Source organism: Peromyscus maniculatus, chromosome X (genome assembly GCF_049852395.1).
Source record: "Peromyscus maniculatus bairdii isolate BWxNUB_F1_BW_parent chromosome X, HU_Pman_BW_mat_3.1, whole genome shotgun sequence".
Taxonomy (NCBI): Eukaryota; Metazoa; Chordata; class Mammalia; order Rodentia; family Cricetidae; genus Peromyscus; species Peromyscus maniculatus.
The window spans coordinates 32,525,223-32,549,662 of NC_134875.1; the positions used below are offsets into that span (position 1 = coordinate 32,525,223).

Genomic DNA, 24,440 nt, shown 5'->3' on the forward strand with positions numbered 1-24,440 from the left:
AAAGACAAAAAAAAAAAAATCAAACCCATTTCTTGTGATTAATATAGTTCTAAAGAAGTTACCGTAACTATTATTGGCAGAATCTGCTGAAGTATAAGAAAATGTGAAGCTTCCTAACCTTATCCCCCAGCTCTGCCTTCTGAATGCTGGGATTAAAGGCTTGCACCATCGCTGCCCAGTGTCTTTTTTCACTTCTGAGAAAGGGTTTTATTATGTATCCAAGGCTGTCCATGAACTGAAGGTCTTCCTTTCTCTACTCATAATTAATAATGGAATTACAGGAGTGTCCCATCCTGGTCAAGCTCTATGTTCTGAGGTCAATAAAATGGTTGCAGATACATAAAAATTTAAATTACACACGTAAGTATAGATGCTATGGAATGCATAGTAGCACCACCTTTTTTCCATTTAACCAAATTAAAAAAAAAAAGTCGTCTTAGCCAGGCATGGTGGCATATACCTGTAATCCCAATACTCAAGAAGCAGGGATGGGAGGACTGACCATAAATTCAAGACTAGCTAACTCTACATGAGTTCCAGGACAGCCACAGCTACAGAATGAGATTGTCTCAAGAAACAAACAAAAAGTCGATCTTAGCCTATAATGATGATATATCCATGATACCAGGAAGCTAAAGTAGGAAGATTAAAAATCCAATTCCCAGCTGGGCAGCAGTGGTGCATGCCTTCAGGTAGAACTCTGTGAGTTTGAGGCCAGTCTAGTCTACAAGAGTTCCAGAATAGCCGGGGCTACACAGAGAAACCTTGTCTCGAAAACAAAAACCAACCAAACAAAAAAGAATTCAAGTCCCATCTGGGCTACATAGCAGACCTCACCTCAAAAACGTAAAAAGAAGTGCAGCAAGTGCTCTTAACTGATGAACAGTGGGTTAATAATTATTTTTATCAAGAACTACATGTAATATGATAGGCAATGTCTTTTTTGTTTCTTTTGAGACAAGGTCAAATGCAGCTCTGGCTGGCCCAGAACTCACTTTATAGACCAAGCTGACCTCAAACTCTGAGATCCTCCTGCCTCTGCATCCTGAGTGCTGGGATTAAAGATGTGCACCACCATATAGGGCTTTATGAAAGTCAGACTCTATGCATTGAATTTTGACATTACCTCTACAACTGTTTTCCCAGAGTTTGTGAGCACTCACAAATTCTCTTAATCTCAAACCCAGAAACCCAGTTCTTCCTTTTTACGCCCTATTCTGCAACTACCACAGAAAACAAAACAGGCCAGCAACTGCCATTTATACTTTCAAAAAATTCAAATTCAGATACTTATCACAAGAAGTTTAAAATTAAATGCCAGGGGGCTGGGAGTAATCCTAGCACTTAGGAAGCAGAGGCAGGAGGATTTCTGTGCATTTAAGGCCAGCCGGAACTACACAGAGAGACTCCGAATCTCAAAATACCAACAACTGCATCAGTAATAATAAAAAGTACGTCAAATTAAATGAAAGAAAGCTAGGTGTGGTAGCATCGTCTATAATCTTAGCACTCAGGAAACTGAAGCCTGAATCAGGCAAGGGGAGGTTCTAGGTCACCCTGAAGATACATATCAGGGCCCCATCTATCTCCAAAAAATAAAGTATGAACCACGAGTTACTAAGGTTTCTATTTCTACCTTATTCTTATTTTGTCTCTTTAAAATGTAACTGATATTATAAGGCTTTAAAAAATGGGATGGTCTCACTGTTGCTGGGCTATTCTTAAAATCCCAAGCTCAAGAGATCTTTCTACAAAAATCAATTAAAAACAAAAACAAACAAAAAACCCTGAACCAGATCCTTCTGCTTAAGCCTCCAGAGTAGCTGGCAGGATATAAATGTGCCAGTTTAAGCTACACAGCAAACCTTGCCACAAAACGCAAAATAAAAAATTAGAGCCAGGTGGTGAAATCATGAAAAATTAGAAATAACCACTGCAGCCAGGCAGTGGTGGAGCACGCCTTTAATCCCAGCACTCAGGAGGCAGGGGCAGGTGGATCTCTATGAGTTCAAGGTCAGCCTAGTCTATAAAACAAGTTCCAAAACAGTCAGGGCTACACAGAGAAACCCTGTCTCGAAAAACCAAACAACAATAATAATAATAATATAATGAAATAATTAAAAATATAATTGAATATGAATCTTTGAACCAAGCAAGGAGTTCAAATCTGTACAGATAAAAAGGTTATCAAACAAAAATTACATTTTGAAAGACTTTTTTGGACATAGGAATCACAACAAAATCCTGAGTAATAAAGTACTGAATAACTGGGCCCTTAGTTTTCTGTCTTACCTCAAACTTCACAAATTTTCTAGAACATGCTCTTTTAATTTAAAATAGCCAAAACACCCTTTTTATGTTTTGAATTAAATAGAATAAACATGTCTTTGTGAAAAAGAAAATAAACATGGAGGCACTAAGAGTCATAACCCCAAAACATAGTGGAAATAAAGACAAGACCATCCTCCCCCCCAAAACTAAACAATTCAGGATATTTTCCTCTGTATATAATTATTTAACTTCAGTACTAATTTCTCATTTTCTAACACTGTTTGTCTCCTTGAATCGACAATGACCTTATAGACAATGCTAAAAGGTTACATAATACTATTAACAGATTACCCCAGAGATAAAATTTAAGAATTGACAGCTTATCATAATCTTACTGCCTCAAAATAACAAGAGCACTTTACCATATTCAACTTTTAGTACTTTTTTTTTTTGAGATGAGAGGTCTCAATATGCAGCCTAAGCTGCTACAAATGTAACTCTCACTGTTACATTTAGAGTCTCCAGTCATTAAATACAGGATACATTAAAAGTTAAGGGGAACATTTACGTTAAAACTCTAAGTGCTACACTAAATTAACTGGCAAATTAATTATAATGCTAGTCCACGGAAATATCTGACTAACCTTTAGCCAACATTATTTTGTTACCTTAGTTGGCCTCACTGAATAAAAGCAATAAAATTACAGGTGCTCTAGACTAGAATGTAGAGCCCAGTTCGAAGTCTGCTAAAAATAAACAGTTTAACTCTGAGCAATTCATTTTTTTCATCTTTGGATCCTCATCAACCTATCTGTAAACAAGAGAACACTGTGGGTGTGTTCAGCTTCCTTTTTTTTTTCTTAGTTCTAGGGACTGACTACAGCACCTAGTGAATATTATGTAAACATTCTATACTGAATTACAACCCTTAATTAAACCCTTTGAAGCTTTTATCCCAACCCAAAACATTTACTATTTTTACAACTGTATAAAGTGCATGAGGATTGGTAAAGATGGCACAAAAAGCAAACACCAAATGATGCCATGCAATATAAAAATTTTATTGATTGTGATTCTGTTTGTCCAGATGTATCCCAAGCTGGCTTTGAACTCTTGATCCTCTTCCTACCAAATGTAGAGATTATAAGTGTGTGCCCCGACTCTGATGGTTTATCATTTTATGTGTATGGGTGTTTTGCATGCAGTGCCCATACAGGCCAAAAGGGGACGTTGAATCCTGTGCGACTGGAATTACAAGTGGCTGTGAGATACCATGTTGAGTGCTGGAAATAGAACCCAGGTCCTCTGGAAGAACAGTCAGGGAGCTTAAACACTGAGCCATCTCTCCAATCCAACTTGTTTTTGAAGCAGGGTATAAATACATAGCCCAGGCTGAACTTGAATTTGCAGTTCTGCATTGACTCCAGTGCTGGGATTAAGCCACCAAGTCTGCCTTTCTTTCCCTTTCTTCTATTGGTATATATTCATTGTCCAAAACAATGGCTAATGTTATATTTTCACCAATTATATAATAATGTACTCTGGTCAACTTTTAACCTTTTCTTGTTTTTTTCTTTTGGTTTTTCAAGACAGGGTTTCTCTGTGTAGCTCTGCGCCACCACCACCCTGCTTAACCTTTTCTTTGAGATGTTCAAAAATCAAACCGCCAGTGGTGGTGGCGCACGCCTTTAATCCCAGCACTCGGGAGGCAGAGTCAGGCAGATCTCTGTGAGTTTGAGGCCAGCCTGGTCTACAGAGCGAGATCCAGGACAGGCACCAAAACTACAGAGAAATCCTGTCTCGAAAAACAAAAATAATAAAATCAAACCAAACCCAGAGCCCTGTACATGGTAAGCAAGCATTCACTGTACCACACTGAGCTACATATCCCAATGTAATCTTTACATTCTTAATCTTTTTAAAAATAATTGTAATCCAGAAAGACCCTGTGATTCAGATTTATCTACATGTCAAATTTGATATCTGAATTCTATAGTTTGCTACGCTATTTGATAATCAGGAAGCTTACCATATTTCCTAAAAATAGAGACTAACCTTTTTACCATTCCACATGAATAGGGGGAACAATAAGTGAAAACCAAAAGAGAAACACAAATATCCAAATAATCAAGCCTGTCTGTTAAGACAACATAAGCCACATGGGATTTTACAGTATAAATCATTGATACATAAATAGATATGGTAATAAATATCAACTCCAAATATTTATGTTGACATGCATCTATGTGTGCTTTAAAAACTTTTTAGTAATAAAATCAAAACTTGTTTATAGTAAAACATTCAAACATACATTTAAGGCACAGGAGAAAAGCAAAGTGAAGTTTTCCATCCCTCTTCTTCAGAAGTGACCAGCGTTACTCATTTTCCTGTATAGCTTTCAAGGATCCATGTGACCCAATCCAAGTAGACATAAACTTATGTTTTTGTGTCTGTAGGTATAAATCTGTCTCACCTAAGATGCTTTCCAATTTTTAAGTAATGGAGGAAAACAAACCAGGCACAATCTTTACATACATGTTCAGTACATACATGTTCAGTACACTGAAAACGGTACAGACACCAGCACAAAGTAGTAGTATGCTGTACAGAAATGTTAAACAGAATATCCTTAGATTTTGTGCTTAGAGGTTAGAGGAAGCATCAGGAGAGGTGGTCAGGGAGCCACAGAATCTGAGTTCTCATCTAACTAGCCATGTAACCTTAGGCAAGTCATGAAATCTTGAGCCTCAGTTTCTGCTTTGTAAAACCAAAGGATTGGGGTAAATCCTTCCCAACTCTAAAACGGTATAATTAATTCTAAGATGGCCGGCTCTTAACAGTGTTCTCTTGAACTGGCTACAAAAAAAAAAAAAAAAGTATTCAGGAGAAAATGAGAAGAGCGAAGAAATACTACAGTAATCTCCACTCTTACTAGAGTAAATTTCTATGACTCGTTCATTATCAAGGTATAGCTGTGATGACTGAGTAGTGACATAATTGTACTTGAAGGCAAAGTAGTAGATTATTAAAATCTAATGGGTTGGTTTTTCCCAAAGTTTCCACTAAAACATTTTTCTTTTTGGAGATGGAGAGGGCCACTGCTTAGTTCCAGCAATCACTACTCCCCTCCCTTCAAAGAATAACACCCCTACAATTCAACTGTGGAGTTAAAAATACTGAAACCGAAAGTCAACTTGACATTTTTCTTTCAGAAATAATGCTGGGGAAGTGACCAAAGGTGGCAAGAATGACCGGCTATTTCCTCCTCTGGAAGCTCTTGGGCCCTCAGGCTTTTGGTTTCGCGCACCCTTGCCAGAAACCTACTATCCCTGCCCCATACACGCCACAGGCATCAGATGGGGGGGGAGGTTGATCCTATCTTTTTTTAATTATTTAACTAGATTTACCTTAGGTGTCACGAAGTTTAAGGAGGCTGACCCGAAGGCTTGAAGCCAGCCACCCTACACCGGGCTTCCAGGGGCAATCCCGGGAACCTTGGACAAGGAGCCCAGTCCAGCATTCCCCGCGGGCGGGCGGGCGCGGCCTTCCCGCCCAACTAGGCAGAGCTAGCCCAAGCGGAAGGGAGGGGGGAAGAGGAGAGCGGGGAGGAGAAGGGAGGAGGGGGGAGGAGGGAGGAGAAGGGAAGAGGGGGGGAAGGGAGGAGGGAGGGGAGGGGAGGGAAGAGGAGGAGGGGAGGGCGGGAAACCCACAAGAGCTGTACCCACCGCGCCAAGTAAGCCTGTCCAAACCGCCGTGGGCGACCGTTCCCGAGGGGAGGGTCCCGGAGGAGGGGCAGCCCGCGCCGGATCAGGAAAACACAGCTCGGCGGGGCGGCGGGCCGCGGCCTAGGAGAAGGAAACGGAAGTCACTCTGTCTCCCTCCCTCGACCGAGGCCGGACCTCGGCCCCCTCGGAGAGAACTCGGAGACCGGAACCGAGGGCGTCCACGTCAGGGCTAAAAAAAAAAAAAAAAAAAAAAAAAAAAGCCACTGGGTGCTGTCCGCCAGCTTCCCCGGCCAGCCCAGCCATTGGCCTTAGGCCATGGCCTCCCCACCTCCCCCCGGGGAGCTCGGCTCCCGCCCGACAGAGCCCCTCCTTCTTTCCCGCTCCGCCATCTTCCGACCTACCGCCCGGGCCCGGGTGGCCCTCGATTAGCGTCGCGCCTGCTCGGGGGAGCACCCACGTCCCGCCGCTTCCCGGAGCCGGAAGGGGGCATCCAGAAAAAACCCGGTCCTCCTCATTATGCAGCCCGACCTCCCCCCCCTCCCCAGCTCCAAGCCAGAGCCTGACCCAGCGACTGCACATGCGCACAGGTCACCTCGCAGTCCCCGCCCAGCCCAAGCGTTTCCTCTTAGCAGCCAGGACTTTTTTTTTTTTTTCCCCATGGCCTTAACCTAGACTTTAGGGTGAGGAGTAGGGGAATACACGTCAGAGGATTAAAAACAGAGGGAGAAGGGTCAGAACATACTGGGTTCTTACTGGCTATCAAGGACTAGGTGTATAACGTACTCTTAGTTATTTTGAAAACCCTGAAAGGCAGGACACCCCTATTAAACTCCTTCTCCGGGGGAAACTGAGACCCGGAGAAGTTAATTATCCCAGTGTCACCCACCGGAAAAAAAGAGAACTCAGATTAGAACCCGCTGTTTCCAAAGAGAGAAAGATGAAAGGAATGACAGGAAAGGGCGACAAAGAGAGTGAGAGATGTTTGATTTGTGAAGAGACAAAAAAAAAATAGAGCGAAGATGGAAAAGAAACACAAAAAGTCTTTGTACACAAGATGATGATCATGCCCCTAGGTTACTCAGATATGCTTGTATGGTTGTCACATAAATGTGGATTTAGGTTCCAGGAATTTGGGCTCTTAGTGGTTAGTGTAGTAAGATAGATTCTGGATATCATTTCAAAGGAATTATGAGTACCATCTGCCTGGTTAAATAATGCTGCCCTTGATGAAAAGGAACTTGGAAAAGAAGAAAAATATTTTTGCTTCTTAAACTTTTGCTAATATAATATCCCTTCTGATGCCATCTTTTTTTTTTTTAATTTTAAATTATTACATTGATTTAGTGTGTGAAGTCAGAGGACAACTTGGGGAGTCCATTCTCTCCCAGCATGTGGGTTCCAGGGATGAATTCAGATCCTCAAGCTTGATGGCAAAACCTTTCTCCCCAGAGTCACCTGTGTCCGAGGCCCTGGTGTGCTTGGAGCCCCGAGAATTAGACCTGACCTATTGCAATAATAGTAATTGCAAGCAAAGCCTGGGGATGTAACACATTGGTGGAGCACTTGTCTAGCATGTGCAAGGTCTGGGACTCAAACCTCATCACTGCCAACAAAAGAAAACAGCAAGAAAATATTTCTCCCATTTCTCAGAGCACTCTTAAATATATAAATCAGTACCCCCACCCCCTTTTTTTTTCTTTAGATAGGAGTCTTTTTTTTTTTTTTTTTTTTTTTTTTTTTTTTTTTTTTTTTTTTTTTGGTTTTTCGAGACAGGGTTTCTCTGTGTAGCTTTGCGCCTTTCCTGGAGCTCACTTGGTAGCCCAGGTTGGCCTCGAACTCACAGAGATCCGCCTGCCTCTGCCTCCCGAGTGCTGGGATTAAAGGCGTGCGCCACCAACGCCCGGCTTTAGATAGGAGTCTTACCAAGCCACCTTCAAATTCATCAAGAGAAGGATCAGGAGTTCAAGGTCATCTTCAGTCGCAAGTGTGACCCCAGCCTATGATGCATGGAACCCTGTCTCAAAACAAAACCAAAACAGAAATTCACCTCAAATTACCCTCCTTTGTCTTTGTAGTAAGTTGGTCCATCATCATCTCATTTTAAAGAGGCTGAAATCAATTGTGCTAGTCTTTGTTAGCCACCCCTGGATCTTGCTGCTCACAGGTCTTCTGCCGGACCATCACCTAGGCTGCTTTCTCTGGTATTAGACTTGTCGCCCCACCGCTCACCCCCCACACCTCCACCCCTGCCCCCAGCTTGCATGAGGCTGAGTTAAATCCTAAATCCTTTCATTCTGACTTCAAGATGAGAGTAAATCCCCTTAGCCTTGAGTTCACTCACCCCTAGAATAATGTATAGTGGCTTCTAAGAAAACTACTGAACTGTGCCCTGGCTCTTGCCAGTTGAAACTAGTTGAACAGAAGCAGAACCTTCTCTACTTCCCTTACCTGAAGATTATATATTCTCATTTTCTGTTATTCATTATTCTTTGAACTTAAAGTGTTTTATAGAATCTTTATTGTTGCTGTTTTGGGCGTTTTGTTATTTAGGTTTTTTTTTTTTTTTTTTTTGAGACAGGGTTTCACTGTATAGCCCAGGCTGTCTCAGAAATCACCATGTAAGGCCAAGCCAGCCTGAATTGCAGGCAACCGCTATGTCACCTAGCTAGTACTGTTTGGCTTGGGTTTTTTGAATCGAGGTCTCATGTAACTTACGTTGGCTGCAAAGTTGCTATGTAGGCAAGGATGACCTTGAATTCCTGATCTTCTTGCCTCTGAGTGTTGAGATCGTCCCGCCATGTCTGGCTTTATTTTGTGAGACATTGTGCTATGTAGCCCTGTCTGGCTGGGCTCACTCTTGGCAATCCTCTGCCACAACCTCCTGAGTGTTAAGATTATGAGCTTGAGCAACTACCCTCAGCCAGTTAATGTTTTTATTGTCAAATGTACATGAACTTACTATTTTAGCCATTTTATTTTAACCACTGTAAGTGAGTGGAAATGACGATATGACTGCTCCAAGCTGTGGTTGAGGAGAAGGATTTGATTGTAAGTGTGTGGGAGGGTTCAGCCAGAGGCATCTGGAAGGGTCAGGACTGAACTAGGCCATGAGAGCGGGGAGCAGGAGAGGAAGGGAAGAGAAGGGGCAAGGGGATACAGAGAGGAGCCGAGGACCAAGAGTACTCATGGCCAAAATGGCAGCTTTATAGATGAATGAGAAGCTGGGGGAGGGAAGCAAAGTCCAGCCCGTGCTGGAGCCGTTTAGGGTAGGGGTGGGGTGAGAAGTGCTGGGAGGAGCCACAGATAGTGAGTGAGCTTTGGGTTGCTTTGGGATCTGACAGTGAGTACATAGTTCAGTGGCATTGAGAACATTCCTGTTATTGTGCACCATCACCACTGTTCTAGAACTTTTTCATCTAACTCCATCATTGACATTGGTGCCTTGTTACTGTGCACAGTGCCTATGCCACACAATGGAGCTACTTGTATAAATGTCTCATCTCTTCCATGGTGCAAGCTCATTTAGGGGAAGGTCTCTGTCCAAATCATTTGTGGAAAACCCCTGAAGTCATCTTTTATGAATTTTAAATGTATTCATGGGAGTGGAAGCCATGTCACGTGTGTGGAGGTCAGAGGGCAGCTTGCTAGAGTTGACTGTCCCCCCCCACCATTCCCATTCTGGGGCTCAAACTCAGGTCATCAGGCTTGTCAGCAAGTCCCTTTATGACTGCTCGCTCTCTAGTGCCTTTTTTGATTTTTTTAAGACAGTCTTATGTATCTGAGACTTATTCATAGCTTGAACTTTCTTTTTTTCTTTTTTAGTATTAAGGCGTGTGTAAGAGATGTGTGTAGGCACAGGCTCACACGTTCGTCCCACAGGCGCATGACAGGCACGTGTGTGGAGGTTAGAGGGCATATTTAGTAGTTCTCCACTTTCACCATTGGTTCCGTGAATCAAAGTCGGGTTACCAGGCTTCCAAGAGAAATGTTTTTACCTGCTGAGCCATCTTGTAGACCCAACCTTGAACTCCCCTTCCCTTCTCCACCTCCCTGTCGCTGGGATATAGGCGTGGACCACCATGCCCACTTTATGCTGTGCTGGTGAATGCAGGACTCTGTGCATCCTAGGTAAGCCCTCTCCCCACAGCTGCAGTCCCCAGCACCTAGACACATCTCCAGTTCCTTTCATCTCACATCCAACCTGTCAGCAAAGCTTACCATTGCTATCTTCAAAATATGTCCCGAGTACCACAGTCTTCATCAACTTCAGCACCACTTCATCAAGCCTATCCCTCTCCTGGCCTGCAGTAGCTTCCTCATTGGCCTTCTCAGTTCCCTCTCCACTTCATTTCCACAGCAACCAGTAGCGCATGGAAACCACAGTACAGATCATTGTCCTGCTCAGATCCCTTCACTGGCTCTCCATTTCACTCAAAAAAAAAAAAAAAAAAAAAGAATACCTCCAAAGGTTCTGGTGTCAGCTACCAGATGGTGTCCAACAGTCTTCACCTGTCACTAGTCACCACTAGTCATGCACTTGCATGTGTTTCTTCTGCCTAGAATTAGTTACTGGCCTGTGTGACTGATGGGATACAGAAGTGGTGATGTGTGACATTTAAAGTGAGGTCATAAAAAGCCTTGTGGTTTCTGCCTGGCTCTCTTGGATTGATTGCTGTGGAGTAACCCTGGCATGTTTGAGTATTCAAACAGAAGGTGAAACTAGCTGTGATGCTTCATGACTAATCCCAACACTCAGGCGGCCAAGGCAAGAGGATTATGAATCTGAAGCCAGCCTAGTCTACATAGTAAGACTTTTATTCAAGAAAGAAAACAGATTGTTGGCACATGCCTGTAGTCTAGTCCTTGGAGGTAGAGGTAGAGGAAGGAAGACCAGGATTTCAAGGTCACCCTTAGCTGCATAGGGAGCAAGCCTGGGCTACATATCTCAAACCCCACCCAAAAGAGAGAAAAAGAGAAGGAAAAGAAGGAAGGAAGGGCAAGAAACCAGACGACCCAGCCCAGTATCTAAACTAATGAGAAAATGTGTCCTACCCCTTTCCCATCTCTCCTCCCCCTGGACCAGCAGGCTGCCACACCTTGCTGACCATGTGAGTAAGACACTTTGAAGAGGCTACTTCAGGCCTAAGATTACGATGCCTATAATCTCTTGTGGTCTGGCACGTAGCTCAACTGCTAGAGTGCTTGCCCAGAATACATATACCTAGTGTGGTGGAACATACCTCTAACTCTAGCACTTGGGAGGTGTGGACAGGAAGATCAGAAGTCCAGGGTTATTCTCAGACATAGTGAATTCAAAGCTAGGTATCTCAATGTATCTCAATACATGAGACCCTGTCTTAAAAAATAAATAAATTGCTGGGCGTTGGTGGCGCACACCTTTAATCCCAGCATTTGGGAGGCAGAGCCAGGAGGATCTTTGTGAGTTCGAGGCCAGCCTTGTCTACAGAGCAAGATCCAGGAAAGGCACAAAGCTACACAGAGAAACCCTGTCTTGAAAAATAAATAAATAAATAAATAAATAAATAAATAAATAAATAAACTGAAAAATCACCTGTCTTAAGGTTTCTATTGCTGTGAAAAGACACCTTGGCCACGGCAACTCTTATAAGGAAAAGATTTAATTGAAGGGGCTCGCTTACAGTTTCAGAGGTCCAGGCCTTTATTATCATGGTGGGGAGCATGGCAGCATGCAGGCAGACATGGTGCTGGAGGAATAGCTAAGAGGCCTACATCTTGCAGGCATCAGGAAGTGGTCTTAGAAACTGGGCAATAGGTATCCTGAGCATGGGAAACCTCAAAACCCACCCCCACAGTGACACACTTCCTCCAACAAGACCACACCCACTCCAACAAAGCCACACTTCCTAATAGTGCCACTCCCTATGAAATTGTGGGGGCCAATTACTTTCAAACTACCTCATCCTCCAAAAAACTGTATAACCTATTGAGAACCAAAGCTAGAACTATCCAGATAAACCTGTGCCCTGAATTTGTGTGCAGTGGTTTTTTTTCTCTTTCTTTTGTATGTGGGTCAGACAACTTCAGATGATGTTTCTCAAGAGCTATGGTGATTAGATTTTGTTCATTTGACACAAGGTAGAGTCATCTGGGAAGTTGAGAACCTCATTTGAAAAAAATGCCTCCATCATGTTGACATATAGGCAAGTCTGTGTGGTATTTTTTTGATTAATGATGTGGGAGGGCCTAGCCCACTGTGGGTGGTTGCTACCCCAAGGCAGATGGGCCTGGTTTGTATAAAAAAAGCACATTGAGCAAGCCATGAGAACAAGCCAGTAAGTAACATTCTTCTAATGGTCTCTGCTTCAGTTCTTGCCTCCAGGTACCTTCCTTGACTTTCTAGCCTGACTTCCTTCCATGATAAACTGTAAACTGTAAGTTAAAAAAACTCCTCTGTCCCCAAGTTGCTTTTGGTCATGATGTTTATTCCATCAACAGAGAAGCAAATGCAGGAGCTGCCTACCTGGTTTGGGAGATAGCTCCTTTTGCCTGGAGCTCACTGCGTGTACCAGGCTGGCTGGCCATGAGCTCCATGAAATCTACCTGTCTCCACCTCCCCGATGCTTGGATTGCAAGGCCATGTTAGCATGCCTAGCTTTCCCCATAGGGCCTAGGTATTGAAGTCGGGTCTTCATGCTTGTGAGGCAAGCACTTTTCTTGAGTTATCCTCCCTCCCAGCCCTACACTATTGTTTTTTGTTTTCAGTGGCTAAGTTTTAGCGTGGTTTATCACACAGCAACAGATAACTAATAAAATGCCCTCCACCGACTTCACTCCTGTCATCTCCATGTCCTCGCCTCTCCCCTCCCTTTTATCCCTTTAGCTTTCACAGCTCACTCCATAGTCCAGGCTGGCCTGACTTGCTATGTAGACCAGGCTGGCCTCAAACTCACAGAGATCCATCTGCCTCTATCTCTCAGGTAATGGGATTAAAGGTGTGTGCCGACACAATTAGCTATTTTTCCTTTTTAATATTTTTATACTTAGTTTAAAAAATAATAAATCTTTTTCTTTTCTTTCTTTTTTTTCCTTTCCTTTTTTTGTTTTGTTTTTCGTTTTTTTTTTTTGTTTATTTTTTTTTTTGAGACAGGGTTTCTCTGTGTAGCCTTGGCTATCCTGAAACAGGCTCTATAGACCAGGCTGGCCTTGAACTCACAGAGGTCCACCTGCCTCTGCCTCCTGAGTGATGGACTTAAAAGCATGCACCACCACAGCCTGGCTCAAAATAATAGGTTTTATTATGATATTTTCATACTTAAAATATCATGTGTCTTGCTCATATTCCTCCTACTATTTTCATCCATCTCCTGCATTTCTGATATACTATATAGTTATCTTATTATTTTCTCTTTATTTTTTTTAATTATGTGTACACTTAAGTTTATGTGTGGGGGAGTATGTGCATATGAGTGTAGGTACCCATACATACCAGAAGAGGACATTAGATCTATTGGAACTAGTTACAGGCCTCCCAGTGTGAATGCTGGGAGTTGAGCTGAGGTCCTCTGGAAGAGCAGTACCTGCTCTTAACCACTGAGACATCTCTCCAGCCATTTCTTTTCTTTTTGGTCTTGATAGAATACTTTTATTTATTCTTTGCCAATTTGATGCATGTAAACAATGCATCTTGATCATATGCACCCAAATTCCCCTCTCCCACTCCCCATTGGAACTCCTAACTCCTCTTTCCACTCCTTCTTAGACAACCTCAACATGCCCCCCCCCCATTCCATGGACTCTCAGCTATTTTCTTGTTTTATTATTGTATGTGTATTAATGTTTTGCCCGCATGTATGTTGGTTCAGTATGAGCATTCCTGGTGCCTACAGGGGCCAGAAAAAGGATTTGGATTCACTGGAACTGAATTTACAGATGGTTGTAAGCTACCATGTAGGCACTGGGAATTGAATCCAGGTCCTCTGGAAGAGCAGCCAGTGCTCTTAACCACTGAGCCATCTCTCCATTCCTATCTATTTTCTTCCATCCCTGCTAGAATAAAACCTTCAAGAAGAGAAGGATGAGGAGCCAGGCATGGTCCTGTACTTCTGTAACCCCAGCATTTAAGAGTGTGTGGCAAGAAGAGCAAGAGTTTGAGGCCAGCTCCACTACAGAGTAAAACCTTGTCTCAGATGAAGATAAAGCAGGGACTGGAGAGAGGACTCAGGGCCTCAACATGCTTTCTGTTTTTGCAGAGGACCTTCCTAAGTGCCCAGTGCTCACACCATGATTCAGAACCATCTGTAACTCCAGTTGCTGGTGATCTGATGCCCTCTGCTTGAACTTTCATCACATAGTACCCATGAACTCATGCAGGCTCACATACAATTAAGAAGAAAAGAAAGAAAGCAAAAAGAAAGAAAGGAAAAAATATTCCAAAGAGTAGAGACTTTTCTGTTGTTCACAGATATAGTTGAAGTATTCATAACATCTGACATGGTATGTGTTCAGCAGATAATTGTAGAATGGATGAACAAGCATTTCATGACTGTTTTAGACCCTTGGTAAAGAGTGAGTTGTCCCTTGTGAGATATGTCCCTACAAAAGTATAATGTCGCCGGGCGGTGGTGGCGCACGCCTTTAATCCCAGCACTCGGGAGGCAGAGCCAGGAGGATCTCTGTGAGTTCGAGGCCAGCCTGGGCTACCAAGTGAGTTCCAGGAAAGGCGCAAAGCTACACAGAGAAACCCTGTCTCGAAAAACCAAAAAAAAAAAAAAAGTATAATGTCTAGGTTCTATGTACAGGGAGCCATAGAAATGTTAAATTACAAAAAGACATCTCTTGAGACCTTATCCTTACCTGTACAAGGACATTTGCTTGGGATTTTTCTAAGCTAAGGAAAATATTGGAGAAAAGTGTACAAGGCACAAGACTGAAACCAGTGAAAGCAACAGTGTCCAAACTTAGGCATGATGGCGCAAACCTGTAATCTTAGTATTCAGGAGGTGAAGACAGGAGAGTCACAAGTTCAAAGCCATCTATGACTACATAATGAGTTTTTTGTTATTTTAATTTTTGGTTTTTCAAGACAAGGTTTCTCTGTGTAGCTTTGCACCTTTCCTGGATCTCTGTAGACCAGGCTGGCCTCGAACTCACAAAGATCCTCCTGCCTCTGCCTCCCAAGTGCTGGGATTAAAGGCGTACACGCACTACCGACACCAAGCTCAACATAGTGAATTTTAGGCCAGTCTGATACTTGAGACCCTAACTCAAAACAAACAAGAAATAGAACTCTGCCAACTCGGCCCTCTAAATGATTCCAACAGAAAAGTAGTATGCTGTCATATAGTAGGAAAAAAAATGGATGGCATAAGGATTCATAGGAAGCAAGGAAAAGATAAAAGAATTAAGTTACAAACAGAAGCATTTGCTTTGACTAGGAGAAAGGACATGCCTTCAGAGACTAAAATGCATTAGATGTTGATAAATAGACGAGAATATTTGACAATAGTCACCACACCTCAGTGTGGCAACTAGATTTTATCAAAAGTGAAATTCATAGTTAACCTGCTGAGGTAATCACAATGGTTTGGCATTGGAACTTTTTTTGTAAGAAGTTCTAAGATAGAGCTCAAATATAGTAGATTGAAAGCAGAACTGCTTTGAGGGGGTGAAGGTGGGGTGAGCCAGGCTTTTCCCTTAGAGCTATTGTCTTGTACCCTTTTACAGGAAGGGGTACATACCTGCCAAGGATCACCCTGGTATCAGTCAGAGGATGGCCTTCTTGAAGATCATTCATGGTAATCAATTGGCATCTACTTGCAGCATCTGCTTTTCTGCCCTCTGGCTCCTCCTTCTTCTTCTCTCTCTCTTTCTCTCTCTCTCTCCCTCTCTCTCTCCCCCCCCCCCTCTCTCTTTCCTCTTTTGCTCTCCCCTTCTGCCTCTCTTTCTGTCCTCCTCTACCTCTCCCTCTCTCCCCTCTCCTCTCTCACTCTCCCCTTCTCTCTCTCTTTCTGTCCTCCTCTACTTCTCTCTTAACAAGGTCCCGTTCAGACTGGTTTGGAACTCCTGGGACCCATCCTGCTTCGGCTTCCTGAGTCTCTGGATTATAGGTGTGGACCAGTCACACCCAGTTATCTCCTGACTTTTGCTTGGGTGTCAGCATAGCTAAACTTTGCCTCACTTCCTGCAACTGTAACTTCCTCTCTCTGTGTAGTCAAATGCTGACAAAGCAGCTATCTCTCTCTAGCCCTCCCTTTCCTTTCTCCGCCTTTATCTTCCAGGGAAGGGCTCATACAGTTTGGGGTGGGGCCAAAAGTGCACACAGTCATCTCCAACTAAGGCAAAAGTCCATCCAAGCTTTCTATATACTAGTCCAGCCCCATGGCTATGCTCAGTCTCTTCAGTGTTCAAAGAGACAACAATCCAAAACCAGCCAAGGTCAGGGAATTGTCCCTGTGAGTCTGGATTGGGGGAAGGCAAAACCTACTGGAGTTAAGGTCCAGGAGGGAAGGAAGTTGGCTTGTTAGAGGGTCAATATGAATAATGTTTAGCTGGAAAGAATATGAACCAGAAGCCAAAGAGCTGAAGGGATTCATATCTTAAATGTAGACAGTTGCAGTTAGTGTCTGCTGAATGTTCACCACGGTCTAAGTGTTCTTTTTGTCTGTTTTTTTTTTTTGCTCTAATTTTATTATGTTTGTGTGTGTGTGTGTGTGTGTGTGTGTGTGTGTGTGTGTGTGTGTGTGTGCGCGTGTGCGTGCGCGTGCGCGCAATGCTCTGGGTTTGGAGGTCAGAAGACAGTTTTCACCTGTTGATTCTCTTCCACCTTGAAATCTGGGAACTGAACTCAGACCATCAGGCTTACAAGGCAAATAAATGCTTTTGCTCACTGAGCCCTTGTGTTGGCCCTCAGAATTTTCAAAAGGGCTGAAGATAGAACTTGGTGATAAGTGCTTATCTAGCACATGCAAGGTCCTGTGTTCAATCCCTAGTACCTGGGGTGGGGAGCAGGATAGGGAGAAAAACCTGACTGCCCCAGAATCAACTGGAAAGGACAGAGGAACTAGATTTCTCCCCAGAACCTAGCTGACAGTGATCGAATATGAATCATGTCCTGGAATTAGGAGTTTCCCAACAATCTTCCAGTGATTCTGACTCACCACCAGGTTTCAGAATAACTGGTCTATAAAGTTCAAATCCTTTACTGAGCTCAGATGTCTCTCCCCCAATTTATATGCTGGATCCCTGTATCAAGTGTGACTATATTTAAAGAAAGGGCCCTTGAAGAGGTATTTAAGTTAAAGTGCAACTGTCAGGGTGGAACCTAATCAAACCCGATTGGTGGCCTCATCAATAGGAGATGAGGCCATTAAAAGAAACATCAGCTGGGTTGTAGTGACTCACACCTTTAATCCCAGCATTTGGGAGGCAGAGATAGGCGCATCTCTGTGAGTTCGAGGCCAGTGTGGTCTACAGACCTAGTTCTTAGACAATGAAAGCTACACAGAGAAACCCTGTCTTAAAAAAACAAAACAAAACAAAACAAAACCACAAACAACAACAGCATCAGTGAGGCACATACACAGTGAGCATATGAGTATCTAGGAAGAAGGTAGCCATGTGAAGCCAAGGACAGAGGCCTTAGGAGAAAGTGAACTTGCTTGCACCTGATCTTAGGCTTTGTCCTTCAAAAACAACAAAAAGACTTTCTAGCCTTCTGACCAGAGACCAAACACATTTGTATCTGGTATTTTTGTTACAGCAAGTCAGATGGACTAGGACAAATTTTTTTGGATCTGGCCCTGAAGAGTTCCCTAGAGTCTCTGTCACTCTTTCCGTCCTCCCTCCCACTCGGCCAACTTCTCCAGTCATCTCCAGTCTTCTGTTCTGTAAAAAAGTGTTAGCAAAATATGCCTCTCATAGGGTTACATGAAGCCAAATGTGACCTCGTTAACGTACCTTTCAGGATGTCTGGTAAAGAAAGGCTCTATCACGATGGGAATAGTGACCACGGCAATGCCATTTTGCAGCGGAGGAAGGAAGTTAGGCTCCGCTTCAAACAGAGCAAGGAAGGACAGGAATTTGTAGCCAAGGGAAAGGATAGGGGTCAACAAATGGAAAATTACCAAGAGGAAATGTCAAATCTAGGGGAATTCTTGCTGGAGGCAGCCCAGAGTGACCAGCACAGAACGAGGAATTTGATCAGATATGAAGGGTGGTGGTTGCTAGAGACTCAGATTCTTTGTAAAACTGGACTGACTGGACTTAAGACTTAACTCAGTGTCTGAGAGGAGCCAGCCCCCAGTGTGGTTAAGGAGGGAGCCTTTGTCACTTATGTAAGACAATTAACGTAGTATGAGAACAGTAAGCACGCAGAAGCCATTAACTACCACTCCAGTGTACAAGGTATTTTGTTCCATTTCTATGCCTTACCGTGTTCTGACTTGTCAGATTAAATGCTTCTGTCCCACTGCTTTATTTACCCAATTCTTAGTTGTCCTTCAACACGGAAGTCTTAGCAAGTTGTGGTGCTTAACACTTATAATCATCACAGGAGTATCAAGAGTTCAGAGCCACAGCACAGCTTAGTGGCACTCGCCTTTCATCCCAGCACTCAGGAGGCAGAGTCAGGTGGATCTTTGTGAGTTCTGAGGCCAGCCTGGTCTACAGAGTAAGTTCCAGGACAGCCAGAGCTACATAATGTGACCCTGTCTGAAAAAAAAAAAAAGCAGAATAACACAAAAAATGTTCATAGCCAGCCTTGGCTATATAGGAAGTTTGAGGCCAGCCTGGGCTACACGAGACTCTTTATTAAAAAACAAATTACTGCCAGGCGGTGGTGGCGCATGCCTTTAATCCCAGCACTTGGTGCTGGTAGTGGTGGGGGTGGATCTCTGTGAGCTCGAGGCCAGCCTGGTCTACAGAGCAAGTTCCAGAACAGCCAGGACTGTTTCCCTGTCTCAAAAACAAAAACAAAAACAAATTACTGCTGAAGTCTGCTGTAGCCTGATTTGATCTGAGTCCAGGGCCCCTCTTGTTGGTTCCATCAGAGAGCAGTCACTGCAGGGGTAGGCTTAGGTGGATGAGTGGTAGAGGGCTTTGGGTAGAGGGAACCTAACTTGAGAACATTCTGAATGCTTGGCTTTCTTCTAGGACTGGGATCAGAACATGAATAAAAAGAATCCTAGGGATAAAGATATACTTTAGTTGGTAGAATGCTTGTACCAGCGTCATATAAACCAGATATGGGCCATCCCAGAACTTAGGAGGTGGACACAGGGAGATGAAAAGTTCAAGGCAAGCCTGGGCTCTGTGAAGCCCTGTCTCATAAAACAGAACAACAAAACAGAACAAAGACACCTAAGGCCTAAGTGCTTTCCATGGGGCTGGAGAGCTAGCTCAGCGTTTAAGAGTACTTACTTCTCTTGTAGAGGAGCTGAGTTCAGTTTCCAGAACTCACATAGTGACTCACAATCCTCTTAACTCCAGTCCTGGGTGTTCTGACTCCCTATTCTGACCTTCACGGGCACTGCATGCACACAGTGCACACACACACACACACACACACACACACACACACACACACACACACACACAAAACATTCATAAATATAAAATAAAAGTAAACATTTAGAAAGTGCTTTCCATGCAAGTTCGATGATCTGCATTCAGTCCTCAGTCTGATCTCAAAGTAGATGGAAAGGACTGACTCCACAAACTGCCCTCTGACCTAAACACACACATTATTTTTTTTTTACTTTGAGACAAGGTGTCTCTAAATTGCCCAGGTTCTACCTTTCTGGTTCAGCCTCCCAAGTAGCTGAGAGCACAGGTATCTACCACCAGACTTGGCTGTCTTATGGTGTGGTCAGGTTTTCGGAACACTTCTGTGGAGAAGAATACTATCAAAAGAATTCATGGATTTATGCTTTGTTTGGTTGTATTTTATGTTTTCTTGAGACAGACTGTGCTCTAACTTGTGATCCATCAGCTTCAGCCTCCCAAGTGCTAGCATTGTAAGCCTGAACCACTACACCTGGGTCATCAAAGGAATTTTAAATCAAAGTTGGCTTTTAGAAAATCACTGTGATAGCATAATATAATATAATGAAAGGATTTGAGGGAAGGGATGGAAGGAACTTAGGAAACTATTGCAGTAACCTTGGAAATAAGGAAGTTCCCAGCAGAGAGAGTAGCAATGTGTCTAAAAGACATGTTGTCAAGCTAAGCATGATGAAGCATGTCTACTCCAGCACTTGGCAGCCTATAGCAAAAGGATAGTGAGGGTTTTTTTTTTTGTTTTGTTTTGTTTTGAGGCATGGTTTCTCTATGGAATAATCCTAGCTGTCTTGGAACTCTGTAGACCAGGCTGGCCTCAAAACTCAGAGATCTGCCTGCCTCTACCTCTGGAGTGCTGGGATTAAAGGCGTGTGCCACCACCACTTGGCAGGATAGTGAGTTTAAGGCCAGCCTGACTTATGTATTAAGTTCCAGGTCAGCCCGGGCTATATAGCAAGACTCTGTTTCAAAAACAAAAAAAACAAAACAAAACCTTAATAGTGAAAAAGAAACAACTCAATTACAAAATATAAAAAATACCTAAATAGAAGTTTCTCAAAAGAAGACAGAAGAATGACTAAAGGCACAGGTCTTTGGTCCCAGCACTTGGGAAGCAGAGGCAGGAGAATTATCTGTGAGTTTGAAGGAGCCTTGTCTACATAGTGAATTCCAGGATACCCAGGGCTACATAGTAAGACCCTGTCTCAAAAACATGGCTAAAAGTAGATGGAAAAACTCCATACCACTAATCATCAGGAAAATGCAATCAGAACCATAATGAGATTTCACTTCATACCGATAAGAATGGTTGTTTGAAAAAAAATATCAAGGGCTGGGGCTGGGGCTTAGTTGAGTGCTTGCTTAGCCCAAGGCCCTGGATTCAGTCTCTGGCATTTCATAAAACTGGGCATGGTGACATGCTAGTAATGCCCTCGCTAGGGTAATGTAGGCAGGAAAATCAGGAGTTCAAGGTCATCCTCAGCTACATAGTGAGCTTGAGGCTAGCCAAAGATACATGAGACCCTTTGTAGTATGAATCTTACAGAGTCTTATTAATAAAAACCCAGGGCCAAGTATTGGGGTGAATGTGATCCGAGAAGCAGAACAAGCCACAGCCACCTCATCTTGCCAATTCCTCAGCTGATCCTGTTTCCTCAAACTGGAAGCCTCTGAGTCTTCATCCAAATGGATCTCAGCTGAACTGTGCTGCTCAAAGCCTAAAAGCTTAACTAGCCAAAAGCTTCTAGTTTCTGGTCTTTACGTCTTATATACCTTTTTGCTTTCTGCCTCACTCCCTGGGATTAAAGGCTCACTTTCTGGGATTAAAGGCTTGTGTCACCATGCTTGGCTTTTTCCAGTGTGGCCTTGAACTCACAGAGATCCAGAGGGATTTCTGCCTCTGGAATGCTAGGATTAAAGGCGTGAGTGTCTCCATTTTCTAGCCTCTGTACCTAGTGGCTATTCTGTTCTCTGACCCCAGATAAGTTTATTAGGGTGCACAATATTTTGGGGAGCACAATACCACCACACGCTTTCTCAAGACAAATCCAGTTTAACAATCAATGATGGGGATGTAGAGAAGAGAACCTTTTTACACAGTTGGTATAAATGTTATCTAGCACAGTCATTAAGGAAAACAATGTGGAAGCATAGTCACTTCTGCCTGTAATGCCAGCATTTGTAAGGTTTAGACAGAAGGATGGCTACAAGTTTAAGGCCAGCCAAGGTTGCACGATCAGTTCCAGGCACACTAAATCTGCTGGATAAAATCCTATCTAATGAAAGAAGAAGCAGTATGTGTAGCTGATGTTTTCCTGTGTCCTGCCCGGTCCGCAGCTGTTCAGACCCAAGTAAACACACAGAGGCTTATATTAATTCAAGCTGCTCAGTCATTAGCTCAGGCTTACTACTGACTAGCTATTACACTTAAACTCAGCCCATTTCTGTTAATCTATACGTCACCACATTTTCCATGGCTTTACCTGTGTGCCATTACATTCTGCTCCCTGGTCTCTTCACTCAGCCTTCCTCTTCCCAGAATTCTCCTCTCTGCTTATCCTGCCTCTACTGTCTGCCTGGGTACTGGCCAATCAGCATTTTATTTATCAACCAATTAGAGCAACACATATTCACAGCATACAGAACATCCTACAGCAAGTATTAAAGTTCCTAACAAGCCAGGTGTTGTGACTTTAATCCCAGCAGACAGGTGTCTGAGTTCAAGGCTAGCCTGGTCTACATAGTGAATTCCAGAAAAGTCAGAGCTATGTTGACAGACCCTGTCTCAAGAGAACAACAACAAAAAGAAAGTCCCTAACAGAATTTAAAGTATAACTACTATGTGATCTAGCAGTTACACTACTGGTATATATTCAATGAAAATAAAATTAGTTATGATGAAAACTCACCTGCACTCCATGTTCACATTAACTGCAGCAATATTCATAATGACCAAGAAACAGAAATAACCTGTGTCCATCAACTGATGCTTGGATAAAAAAATGTGATTTGTGATGTGGATGGAACTGGAGATAATTATGTTAAGTGAAATAAGCCACACAGAGAAGACAGAATTGACATCATAGAAGTAGATAGAATGGTAGTTAGCAGAGAAGGGAGAGATTAAGGGACTGAGAGGGATAGAGAATGGTTAATCAGTGGGTAATTAAGTTGCATTTGGATAAGAATAAAATCTTCTGGTGTGTCAGACATGGTGACATGCCTTAATTCCAGCACTCTGAATGCTGAAGTAGATATATCCTTGTGCATTAGAGGCCAGCTGGAGCTACATAATGAGGCCCTGTCTCAAAACAAAACAGGCTTTTGAAAGTTTTCACCAAAAAAAGTGAAACCGATAGGAGATATAGATAGTTCAACTGTCACTTGATGCTCAATAGATATGCATGATTTTTATGCCTTTATATATCAGTTAAAAAGAGATTTAGCTGGGTGCCATGCATGTGCCAGTAGTCCTGACTCTCAGGAGGTTGAAGCAGGGGATTGCCTAGGCTCAGGAGCTCAAGGCCATCTCAGGTTACATAGCAATATCCAGTCTCTGAATAAAAGACTGAGGTTATTGGTCAGTGATAGAGTCCTTGCCTAGCATGTGTGGAGCCCTGAGCTTAACCCCTAGTTCTATAAATTGTAAAGATATTTTTGTTTTTATTCTGTTGAAGCTGGGTTTTGCCATGCAGCCCCGACTAGCCTAGTACTTGCTATATAGACCAGTCTGGCCTCAAACTTCCAGTGATCCTCCTGCCTCACATACCTCTCAAGTGCTAAGATTATATGCATGCAGCACTATACTTGAGTTTTTGTTTGTTTTTATTTCTTTTGAGATAAGGTTTCATATAGACCAGGGTGGCATCTAATGTGAATTCAATATGTAACCTTTAATGAACTTGAACTCCTGATCCTTCTGCCTCTACCTTCCAAGGGCTGGGATTACAGGCTTGCATCACCACTATTGAAAAAGTAAATCAGCTGGGCACAGTTGGGCATGCTTATAATTCCAGCACTTGGGAATTGTGTGTAAGGCAAGAGGATCAGAAGTTCAAGGTTCTCATCAGTACATAGGAAGTTTGAGGATAGCCTGGGTTACAAAAATTACCTTTAAAGAAGCAAAAATAATCCCAGTGTTTGGAGACAGAGGCAGGCAGATCTCTTGAGTTTGAGGCCAGTCTGGTCTTCATAGCGAGTTCAAGGACAGCCAGAGCTACATAATAAAGAAACCCTGTCTCAAAAAACCTAAAATAAGCCGGGCGGTGGTGGCACACGCCTTTAATCCCAGCACTCGGGAGGCAGAGGCAGGCGGATCTCTGTGAGTTCGAGGCCAGCCTGGGCTACCAAGTGAGTTCCAGGAAAGGCGCAAAGCTACACAGAGAAACCCTGTCTCGAAAACCCCCCCCAAAAAAACCCTAAAATAATAATAATAGCCAGAAAGTTTATATAAATTATCTTTAATTCTAATTCATTTTCCATTATATTCACCTCATTGAATTTTATCTTAATGGAACATGATTTTATGCTTTAAAAGTTTATGGATTGAATTATTTCTTCCCCAAATTTTTATGTTAACACCATAATTCCCACTGGATGTTAGGATATAAGGCCTTTGGAAAATAATTAGATTGAAATGAGAAGCCTGAGAGTGTGTGGGGGGAGGGGATGTCTTATATTGGGATTGGTTCCCCTGTAAAAGAGATCTCTGTGGGGATCCTTATGTGGAGACAGAGGGATAAGAAGACTGTGCACAGTCAAGAAGAGCACGTTTATCTGACCCTGTTTGTGTTCATTCCTTTGTCCTGTTCCTCTAACCTCTTCAACTATGGGAAAACGACCGTCCTTTGTTTCAGTTACCCAGTCTCTAATATTTGGTTATGGCAATGAGAGTGAGGACAATCTTTT

General features: G+C 43.0%; 1 protein-coding gene across 17 annotated transcripts in view; it reads right to left on the minus strand.

Annotated features, from left to right (window-relative positions):
- Xiap (X-linked inhibitor of apoptosis) overlaps window positions 1-18,074 on the minus strand; it is a 54,280-nt gene extending 36,206 nt beyond the window's left edge. For 3 of the 17 annotated variants that reach the window (XM_076561602.1, XM_042269485.2, XM_076561599.1), the window contains exons 1-3: window positions 15,716-15,834; window positions 7,920-8,010; window positions 5,997-6,116 (exon numbers count right to left, since the gene is read on the minus strand). The gene's annotated coding sequence lies outside the window, so the exon portion shown is untranslated. Of the gene's footprint in view, window positions 1-5,678; window positions 5,833-5,996; window positions 6,226-6,397; window positions 6,605-7,919; window positions 8,015-15,715; window positions 15,835-17,933 lie in introns of those variants that run through there. The other 14 variants (XM_042269481.2, XM_076561601.1, XM_076561595.1 and 11 more) reach the window with 11 other exon arrangements.
- Between the last annotated feature and the right edge of the window lie 6,366 nt (window positions 18,075-24,440).